We start from the raw sequence: 10,594 nt of genomic DNA on the forward strand, positions 1-10,594 counted from the left end.
CCTCGCCCATTCGCGCAGATCCTTCTGGGCGCCCTCCTGGCGCCCGCCGCAGCAGGCTTCAGGAGAGGCGTGCCCCTGCACCTGGTCGACCACGGACTTTGCCCTCTCCTGCCGCGACCTAGGTCTCCAGCGCGTCCCCACGGATTGCTTCGTGGACCATCCCGAGGCCGTCAGTCTCGACCTCTCGGGCAACAGCATCGAAAGCCTTTCCGAGGAAGACTTCTCTGGGCTGGACGCCGTCGAGGCTCTCTGGCTCAGCCGGAACGAGATCTCCAGCTTGCACTCGAGGACGTTCCGAAACCTGAGTGCACTGACTGAGCTGCATTTGGACCAGAACGCCCTGGAGGTGCTTCCAGGGGGCATGCTCGCCCCCCAGCCAAGCATTTCGGGAATTCTCCATCGACAACAACAATCTAATTAAACTGCCACTGACGCTTTTCGCGACGACCTGCCAAGAACCAGTGACGCTCAATTTAACAAGCAACTACCTGCGCGTTGTTCCATGCTCTGCTGTGTCTTCCCTGCCAGGCAACAGCGACGTGTCAGCTGACTCTGTCCAGATCTGGGCTCAGCACGAGGAGGAGATCGCCAGCTGTTCCCTCCTGAACCTCCCTGCTCTGGTTAGCCTGTGCATGCCCCCTGATGCCCGCTCCAGCAGCATTGACTGCACGGCGCTGCACGAGCCTTTCTCGCCTCTCAAGGCCTACCTGGCGGAGAGTGAGAGTCGCCGCTTCTACAACAGGACGGACCACATAGTGTTTAGTGCCGATGGGGACGACCTGATGGGCGAGCCTCCGGCGCAACGTCACTGCCTCCCTGACGACCTGGATGTTGCAGGGTCCTTTTGTTTTCCATCGCTACACTCCTGACCTCCACCTAGAAGGTCTCTTTTTTTGACCTGGCTGACCTTCCCAGCCCACCTCAGAGCTGACTAACTCGGTCACCATCATAGCTGACACGGTGGTTCTGACACGGCCCATCCCGCCTCTGCGCTACCGCCTCACCGCCCTCTGCTCGCACCGTAGTGCTTGCTCACCCTATCCTGATGGAGGCACCGACGGCGCTCTACCCTCCCACAACCACCGAAACGTTCTACCAGCTGCAGGTGTCGGCGGGGCGCGTCAACGGCGTGCGGTGATCCAGTACGAACACGGGTTGCTGAGCGTGCGGCTGCTGGACGGGGCCGATGTCTGGCCAAACGCAGCTGCCAGCCTCTGCCCGAGTACAGCGAGAATGAGGTCCCCGAGTGGGTGAGTGCCAGGCAGCTGTGGCTGACCGTCTACTGCAGCTCTACCCTGCGGGATCTGACGAGCGTGAGAGTCTGCTGTATCCAGAGACCTCGCCTCTTCGTCACCAGACTGACTACAATTGGACCAAAGTAGACATGGTGGGCACGAACCAGAGAGCAACAAACCTGCTGTATGACATTAATGCCGCGCTTTCAAATTCGCCCCTTCCCGCAAGTCCCTTACCTCAGTGTCAGCGTCTATGCCGAGATGGTTCCCTACCTGGCAGACAACATCGCTATCTACAAGGAAGCTTACGACGACCTCAGAAGAAAGCTTATGGTAAATGCTGAGCGACTCTTCGATATGAACATTCACTTCGAGGAGCGAAAAGCTGACCTGGAGTTCAGGGCAGAGCAACGCACAGCGCGCAATCGAGAGGGCGGAGGAGGTGCACAGCGTCCATTCTGCTCAGCTGCAGAACCACGTGTCCTGGGCCATCACAGCTGGAAGGCCTCATGGACATCTATGAAAACGTCCTTGGCCTCAAGACCCCAAGTCAATGATGCTGTGGATCGGGCCGAAGAAGGCCTCCGGGCGTACAAGGGGCAGCAACGGTTTATTTCGTTTTTAAATGTCGGCACAACGTTCCCCCGCTGCATCATGGGCTTTCCTGGAGGCACGATTGGAGTCATAAGTAACGTCGGGAGATCGTGTCAAATGCATTCGAGTTCAAGTCATTTGATGAGACCATGGAGGAAATCACAGAGAAGATCAAAGCTGTTAACGCCCATGATGGTCAAAAACGGAAAACTTCATGTCGACCGTGCCGCCCCTGCCGCCCTGGGACGAGGACCGGGCTGGCCTGGCTCATGACTTCAACGACAGCGAGACGCTGTATGCGATCGCAAGGCAGGCCGGGGTCACTGCAGACCAGTGGGAGTCTGCAGGGTTTACTCCATCAAGTGTCTTGCAGATGAAGACTTTTCTGACAAAGTTGACGGCGTGAAGAACCTCAAGATGAAGCTCAACGAACTGCGCGTGTGGAGTCAGGCCCTGGCGGAGCAGGTGCAGGCGTTCTGCGAGTACGTGGCGTCCGTGCTGGAGGAGGGGGCCCCAACCTGGCCGAGGACGCCGCGGCGGTAGAGGGGGGCAACGCGTCCCTCGACAGCGTCAAGGGCATCTGGTCGACCAGGCGGTCACGGAGGAGAACTACAAGGAGCACATCGTGGAGCAGAACCTTGCAGTCCTGGACGTCATGATGAAGCTCTTCCTCAAACCCCCGTTTCCGACATTCTGGCCATCAATGTCATCCTGCACGAGTACTGCAACGCTTACTTCTACCCCTTTTCTTTAAGGACTGCGACCCCGCCAACACCCCCTCCCTCTGGATAACTACGACACCATCCTTACAAACTGAACAAGATCCAGTTCGAGTCCTTGAACTCCATCAGCCCCCTTTACCCGCCTCCGCAGCCCTTCCAGAAGACCATCCGCGTGCTGGACTCGGACTCCGGCTGCGAGGGCGGCGCTGCCATCTCCGAGGGCGCCGCGTGCCCCGGGTGTCCGCCCTCGCCTTCAGCGGCTCCACCTCCTTCAACCTGGCGGAACATTGGGGCCCCGGCCTCTCCTTCGGCGCCAGGATCAGGATGGACCGACTCAGGATTTACCTCGAGGGACTTCACGAAAACTCCGTGAGTTGAAGCGCCCTTGCCTTTCTGTAACAGTCGTGGAAGATTTAACAGAGCAAATTTGCGGGTGTCCGTAGATGCGACTGAGGACTCGAAAGGAAAACTACGCCTCACTTTTTTTTTGGTACAAATTTAGTATTTTAAAGTAATTTCTGATGTCACGTGTCCTTCTTCCTACGTCCCTTAGTTACGCTCGCATCTTACTCCCCCAAAATTAATCATGGTAAAATACGAGTATATTGATGTACAGACACAAATGTAAGGATATCATACGCTTCTCAGAGAGTAATTTGGGCTTCACTGTGACCATCAGGTGACCATCGACTAAAAAAGGCCGGCCATCTTCAACGACACGTACAAGGGCCAGGAGTTCACCTTCCGAGGCCACTTGGAGGAGTGCCGCGTCAAGTACGAGGAGACAGGTAGGTCTGCCTCGGGCACTGCCCACTACGGAAGGGAGGGGGGAGGGAGGGAGGGGAGAGAGGGAGGGAGGAAGGGGGAGGGGAGAGGGGAATGAGGAAGGAGGGGGGAGGGGAGAGGGGTGGGAAAAAAGGGGAAAGGGAGGGGGGGGAAGGGGGAGAAAGGGGAAAAAAGGAGGAGAGAGAGGAAGGGAGGGAGCAGGGAGAGAAAAGGAGGGGGAGAGGGAGGGAGGGAAGGAAGGGGGAGAGAGAGGCGAGGACATAGACAGAGAGAGATAATGAGAGAGATGTAGGAGAGGGAGAGGAGATAGAAAAAAAGAGAAAGACATTTTTTTTTTCTACGGGTATATAGATCACCTTTCTCCGAAAAGTTAACGCCATCTCTTCCCACACAAACTTTGTATCATTGCCACGTTATGATTCCTTATTCAGAGATAACATGCATACTTTCAACGCCCTTTCCTCGCAGCTCTCCACACACCCAACCCTTCCTATGGAGACGAGAGAGTGGTAAGCTATGTGACGGACTGCAGCACACACCAGCAATCCAACTGTACTACTACCAACCTCCCCTGACGGAATGTACACATTCACCTGGCGAGGCTTCCACAAGGGGTCGACTACTCCAACCTCACTGCTTTGGAACTATACCTGGAGGGTATTTTGGATCCCCAATTTTTAATTTGGGGATTCCTTTTTTTTCCCACGCACATAATATTTCATGATATTTCATGTTTTAACCTTGATGTAAATTCTTTGCTCGAAGCTGCTATCATAAGTCAACCTATAAATATTCTCTAGATTACTTTGGCATTTGTATTCCTGTTGTGTTTTTTTCAGTTCTAGTCTATCTGTATTAGTTTTATTTCACTAAAAGGGTTCCATCTGATGGAAAGTAAATACATTTTCACCTGATACAGATTACTATGAAAAGGGTTAATGGTCAAAACAAATAAATGTGCGAGGCATCGAAGGTCATACAACGTTATGGTAAAGTACTGTGGCAAAAAAAGGGTAAACATGAGTTAACGATTAGGACAAGTGGCCGGAAGAAGGGGAAGAAGAAGAGAGGGAAAAGGGAAGAGGGAGAGGAAAAAGCCATGCAAAATTAGTTAATGCGAGAGCTGAGGTCCAAGATAGGGCTGATCCCTTACATAGGGACTAAGTCTCCATCTCCTAGGCCCCGTGACAAGAGAGAGAAAGTGTGAGTGTGAGAGTGAGTGTGAGTTTTGAGAGAGTGAGTGTGTGTGTGTGTGTGTGTGTGTGTGTGTGTGTGTGTGTGTGTGTGTGTGTGTGTGTGTGTGTGTGTGCGTGTGTATTTGTTTGTTTTAGTCTGTAGTGTAGTGTATGTGATCTTATATGTTTATTATTATTATTATTATTATTATTATTATTATCATCATCATCATCATCATAATGATCATATCATTATCATTATTATTATTATCATTATTATTATAATTATTATTATTATCATTATTATTATTATTATCATCATTATCAGTATCATTACCATTATTACCAAAGTCATTATCATTGTCATCATCACTAACAGTATCTATATTCATATCTACATCTATGCCCATGTAAGCATTGCATCCATTTGGTAATCTTTCAACATAACCAACCAATTTTATTTTCATTCTAACAATCTTCGGCTAAAAGGCATCATTCTATAAGCTAGATAACACGTTAAGAAACCCCCTAAAACATGCATAAATGAGCATAAACGGACACATGACGACCTCCTTTATTTATTTATTTATTTATTATTATTATTTTTTAAGTGCCCTAAACCCACAAGGGCGATGGCAATCATGGATTTCCATGATTTCCTTTGGGAATTTTGAGCGGTGGTTTGCCGTTGCCTTCCTTGCACCCGTGTTTTTATCGAGTCACCTTCTCTTTAATTAATGGAGGCATAAAATTACCCGATTCCTTCTCTCCCCTTCTGTTTATTCATAAAACAGAGAGGCAAGAATACACCCGAATTTCTGAATGGGTGGTATAAGGAAATTTAAAAATATAGAGAAATATATAAAATAAAAATGTGTAATGATATAAACAAAGATACTAAACAATAGGGAGAATTATGGGTTTTAGAGAGCATAAAAAAGTTTATTGTAAAATGTATAAATTAAAATCATAACATTTAAAATAATAAGGATCATAAAGAAGATAATGATTCCTTCAATAATAATATTAACTGCACTAATCATAATATTAATAAAAACAACAACAACAAAAATAATAATAACAATAATAATAATAATAATAATAATAATAACTATGATAATCATAACAAACATAACCCAAAATAAAAATATTTAAAATAATAAATAATGATAATAACAATAACAAAATAATATTAATAAGGTGATAATAATAATAACAAAATAATAATCACAGTAAAGCTAATAATAGCAACAAAAGTATTAACAGTGATGATAATAATAACACTAGTAATAATAAAAAGATCATAATAATGGCAAAAATAATGATTAAGATACAATAGCAACAACACGTGATATTACAAAATAATAACAATAATGATGAAAATTGTACCAATGAGGGAAAAGTTCTTAAAACATCAAATAATGTACCAAAAGCATTAAACAAACAAAAATCTCTTTTGAACAGAAGCAACGCACGTGAACAGGAACATTTTCATGACTTCCAGTGTATAGAGAAAGTAACCGATTTTCGGCTCTGTGCCTTCACCTCTCCCCTTTCTCCTCTCAAATTTGCATTTTATACCAACTATTAATCCCATTGAATATCCATTCCTATTCATCAATAAGTCATTTGGTACTCAACTTCCTTTGCAATTCAAAAAATAAATTGTTTATTCACTATTTTACTATAATGTCCCAAATTAATATTCACTGTCATCAGTATTCTCCCATTGCACCTTTATTTTACACACTACTGAGGGACAATTACATAAGTCTTAGTTGGTGAAGAAAAGACGAGGTGACAAATCGTAAATATATTTCCTTAAAATAAAATTCACGGAAAATGAGACAGGTAAGGACATCAGAAATTAAATAAAAACAATGTAAATTTTTCAAACGCTTGTAGCAAAATCCGACACTTCATTTTTAGAAAAATAATATTTACATTAATGTACATGAGGAATCAGAAGCCCTATTTTGCCTGGGGTTTTCAATTTAGTCATTCTGTTTTGAGCCCAATTGTTCTTGAGTTCCAGCTCTCTCTCCTTGGCCTGGTGAGCCAGGAAGGTGATCTGGTGCTTCTGCTTAGTTCTCTGAGAGGGCATCCCCTCCCTCTTCTTGCTGAAGCTCTGCGTTGGCTTCTCTTCTGTCAGAGCCTTTGTCATCCACTCATCCCGTGTAAGCAAGGGATCATCCGCACTCACATCAATGAAGTTAATGGCCTCACCCTTGCCGCGCCGCTTTTCCCCGTCAAACGTAGCATCGCCTCCTTGGGGGGCGAAGGATGCTGGCTGTGGGGTATGCTCCTCCTGCTCATTAACTGGATAGAAGTCCCGCTCCTCATTATGAGTCTGATGATACACATTGTCTGTTTTATGCATGCATGGAAGCCATAGGTTCACTGACTCTTCTTCAGATACAGGCTGGTTCTGAGAAGGTGTTTTTAGAAATCGGGGGCTCAACGTCTGGCACAGTCCCTAATTGAGGCGACTTTCTCTGCCCAGGGTAGCTGGATCAGGTACTGTCTCAGAGAGTGAAAAGAAGTCAGAGGACCCACCAGTCTCTGCTTCTTCATCAAGTCATTTGCCTCCACCAAAGCCTTAACATGTGTCGGTGCCTTTCTTGGCTTCTTTTTTGGTGGTTCAGTAGGTCTTTTGGTGAGGATATGGGGCACAAGTGAGCGTTTGTCTCCTTCACTGCCAAATTTTTAGGCTCGGGCAATACTGCAAAGAGCCCTGTCCCCGAGATGAGGGTTGGACCTTTTTGCGCTCAGGAATCTCTTTCTCTTCCTCTTCCTCCTCCTCCTCAGCAAACTGAAAAAAGAGAAAAAAAATGAAATAAGATGGTTTGCCTATAAGAGTTGCAAAGTTCATTCATGGTATAACAGTTTAATGCCTGATAGTAAATGAATTATCTTTATGTATTTGTATTGTATTCCTTTTTAACTATTTGACCCACCCCGCACACACAGCACACCCCGCACAATCAATCAATCAATCAATCACGCATGTAGGTATAAAAGTGACTTTTTTTGGGAATCAAGTACTTCTAAAGCCTTGTGTAACCAACTATGTACAAATAAAATAGATAAGCATAACCACAGCAGAAAATGCATATACCCAGCAGCAATGGCTCAATATCAAGTATATTTTTACAATGTAGGATATTATCCTATGTGCATTTTTAGTATTAAGTCTTACTCATTATTTCAGAAAAAAAAAAGTGTTTATCTAAACTGAAAATGTGAAAATAATCCTTCTTCAGCTAAATGGAATACTTTAGCTAAATGTATTCACCAGAGCAATCTAATAATCATCCATTATTTAACCTACTGGATCTGGGTGACATGGACATCTTAACACTAAAATTTGGGCGAGTGGTGAGGGGGCAGGAATGTCTTGCCATGGAAACAGATCTCTCTGAGGGGCAGGGAGTGGGAACGGCTTTGCCATAGGGGAAATTTTTGCCAAATGCTGGGTAGTGGGACCTCTCGCCATGAGTGCACAAAGCACTTGGAGTGAGATTGACTCAGGAGCCTTTTGGAAGGGGCTAGTTTGTAAACTCCGCAGGATTTTCACTGGTCCAGGAGGTGAAGTTTTTCCAAAAGTCATCCATGCTGTGGTAGTGTCATCTCCAGGAGAACACCATGTCAATAAGCAGGAAACCCATTTTTGCAGCTGCTATTAGCAGTGTAAGGTGTATTACAGAAAACTGACTATTGCAAAAATTATAAAAAATACTACAAATAACACAATGTTAGTTTTTTGTTATTGGTGTCATATTGATACAGCATAACAATGAAAATATAGACCTTAGAAAATAGCTACACAGTAAATAATGTGTCTTTCAGAAAAGGGTAAAAAGCAGTGCAAAGAGGAATCTTCATGTGGGACAAGCCTAAAAGCCACACACCCTGGAGTCGCCACTCAAAGAAGCTAAATGCCTTTGATTTGGGTCCATGCACCCACTGTGAAGCAGCCAGATCCAATAGGTTTATAATCACTATTCTAAATGCTAGGGAAGAAAGTAATTACAGAAAAAATATACAAGATTTAATAAAGTAAATATATTAGTAATAATAAAATTTGAGAGTGCAAAAATATCTTTAAAAGTTCATATTATAAGCACACAGGCATGAAAACAGTATGTATGCTAAGATAGGCTTCTCCTACTCTAAAGGAACTATCATACTTAGTTGGTCTCTGAAAAAAACAAATGTTGTAAGGGAAACTAAAAAATAAATTATGAATCAATCCTTGAGTATAAACTCTATTAATAAATAAAACATATAAAATATAAAATATTATATATATATATATATATATATATATATATATATATATATATATATATAAAATATATTCTGCATCTCATTTAACTGCAGCTACTTCACTACAATATTTCCCAAAACATCTCACAGATTGTATATTGCATATCTCCTGTTTTTGAAGCAATTTTAAATGTTCTATGGTCAAAGAATGTGAAAGCAAAACAGTAAGTGAACAAAGGTCCAAGGTTTTAAGTTACTGATCACCTGACAACTATGCTGCTCTCTTCCACTACAGATTGCAACAAAACTGAAGAGGATTTATGAAGAGAATGCAACCAGTTTAAGTACAAGAAAAAGTTCTTGGTTAGTTAATAGCATTTTTTTCCCCTACTGAAAGTCAAGTTATCTAAATAAAAAAATAATAAAGTCAACAGAAAAAATTGTTCATCACTGAATTTCAAACAGCTGATGGAACTTTTTCTTCCCTCTCTCTCTAGTCAATAAAATCCTGACATCTTTTTGATCTGAAAAAATTTTGAATTGTCATCTGGTGGTTACATTCATAATTAACTGATTTATGGCAACTAATCTTTAAAAAATAAAACATGCTGCTGCATTCCCTAGTCTAGAATATTATTACAATGTTTTATTCCCAGTCAAATTTTCCCGAAAGAATATCTAAACATTCCACTTGCTTGCTCTTGTTGTGCAAAAAAATGTTTAATTCCTACCTTCAGCTATTCATATAGGGTTTTTAATTACATCGGTATCAAATCTATACCTCTTGTCTCTCTTTAATTACTGCTGAACTATTGCTCTCATTAAACGCATCCCGACGGGTGGCATGTACGTACATGCCATGGCATGCCCGGACTATCTGCCGGGGGCATGTACGTACAAAGCCATGGTGTATGTATGGCCCCTGCCATGAGTTTATTGTTACAATTACGGCAGAATAATAATTTTTTGCCACTGAAAATGGGATTTATAGTTTTTTAAAACTTTTTCAAAATTTTTGCTATACTATGCATTTCATAAAGGCTTCTCGGGCTTTCCCAGGTTTTTGCGTAAAAAAAATTACGTTGGTAATCGGCTACATTGGCCAGAGATATTATATAGTATTCAAGAAGTGATGATGTAAAACCACGTGAAAATACCAATATGTATTTTGGGGGGGGGGGGGGGGAACATATTTATAAAATACTGAACATAAAAATATATCTATAAGGGGAAATGATAATATAAACCGTTGAAACTAAAGTTATCTTAAAATAACTTGAAAAAAAAAAAAAAAAAAAAAAAAAATAATAAAAATAATAATAATACAAAACCTATGGTTTCAGCTCCATGATTCCACACACTACTGATTTTATTCAGACTATAGAGCGAATAATGATCAACTATGGAGTCTACATAACAACAAAAATATCCTAGTCTTGATTTATCAGGAAATATGGCAAATAGAGACCTTGGATAATAATTTTGAAATACAACAAGGCTCTAGTATTTTGAAGAAAAGGGAAGGGATGCTGGTATTGGGCATGAGTGGTCACGCATGCTAGGGCGACGATATGAGCCCACGGCAGCGGGGCCCAGGCCACTATGAATACCACCCGCGGGAAAGGTTAATCTATAATATAAATGGTGTGCATTTTAATAATTTCTGCACATAACCATTTTTGGTAAAGGTTAAAATATACAAAAGGACCATACCAGATACAGAAAAATGGTGATTGGAAGTAGGACCAGAGATAAAGCCCTGCTGTGAATACGTGATTAGTCAGAAATTAGAGACATGTGGGGGAGTGGGGGA

General features: G+C 43.0%; 3 pseudogenes; 2 read left to right on the forward strand and 1 right to left on the reverse strand.

Annotated features, from left to right (window-relative positions):
• Positions 1–1,382, forward strand: part of LOC119574092 — a 2,002-nt pseudogene extending 620 nt beyond the window's left edge.
• A 581-nt stretch (positions 1,383–1,963) lies between these two features.
• LOC119574689 lies at positions 1,964–3,902 on the forward strand (annotated as a pseudogene).
• A 2,555-nt stretch (positions 3,903–6,457) lies between these two features.
• Positions 6,458–8,122, reverse strand: LOC119574094 (annotated as a pseudogene).
• Positions 8,123–10,594: the final 2,472 nt, after the last annotated feature.

The sequence above is a fragment of the Penaeus monodon genome, chromosome 6 (genome assembly GCF_015228065.2).
Source record: "Penaeus monodon isolate SGIC_2016 chromosome 6, NSTDA_Pmon_1, whole genome shotgun sequence".
NCBI classification, from domain to species: Eukaryota; Metazoa; Arthropoda; class Malacostraca; order Decapoda; family Penaeidae; genus Penaeus; species Penaeus monodon.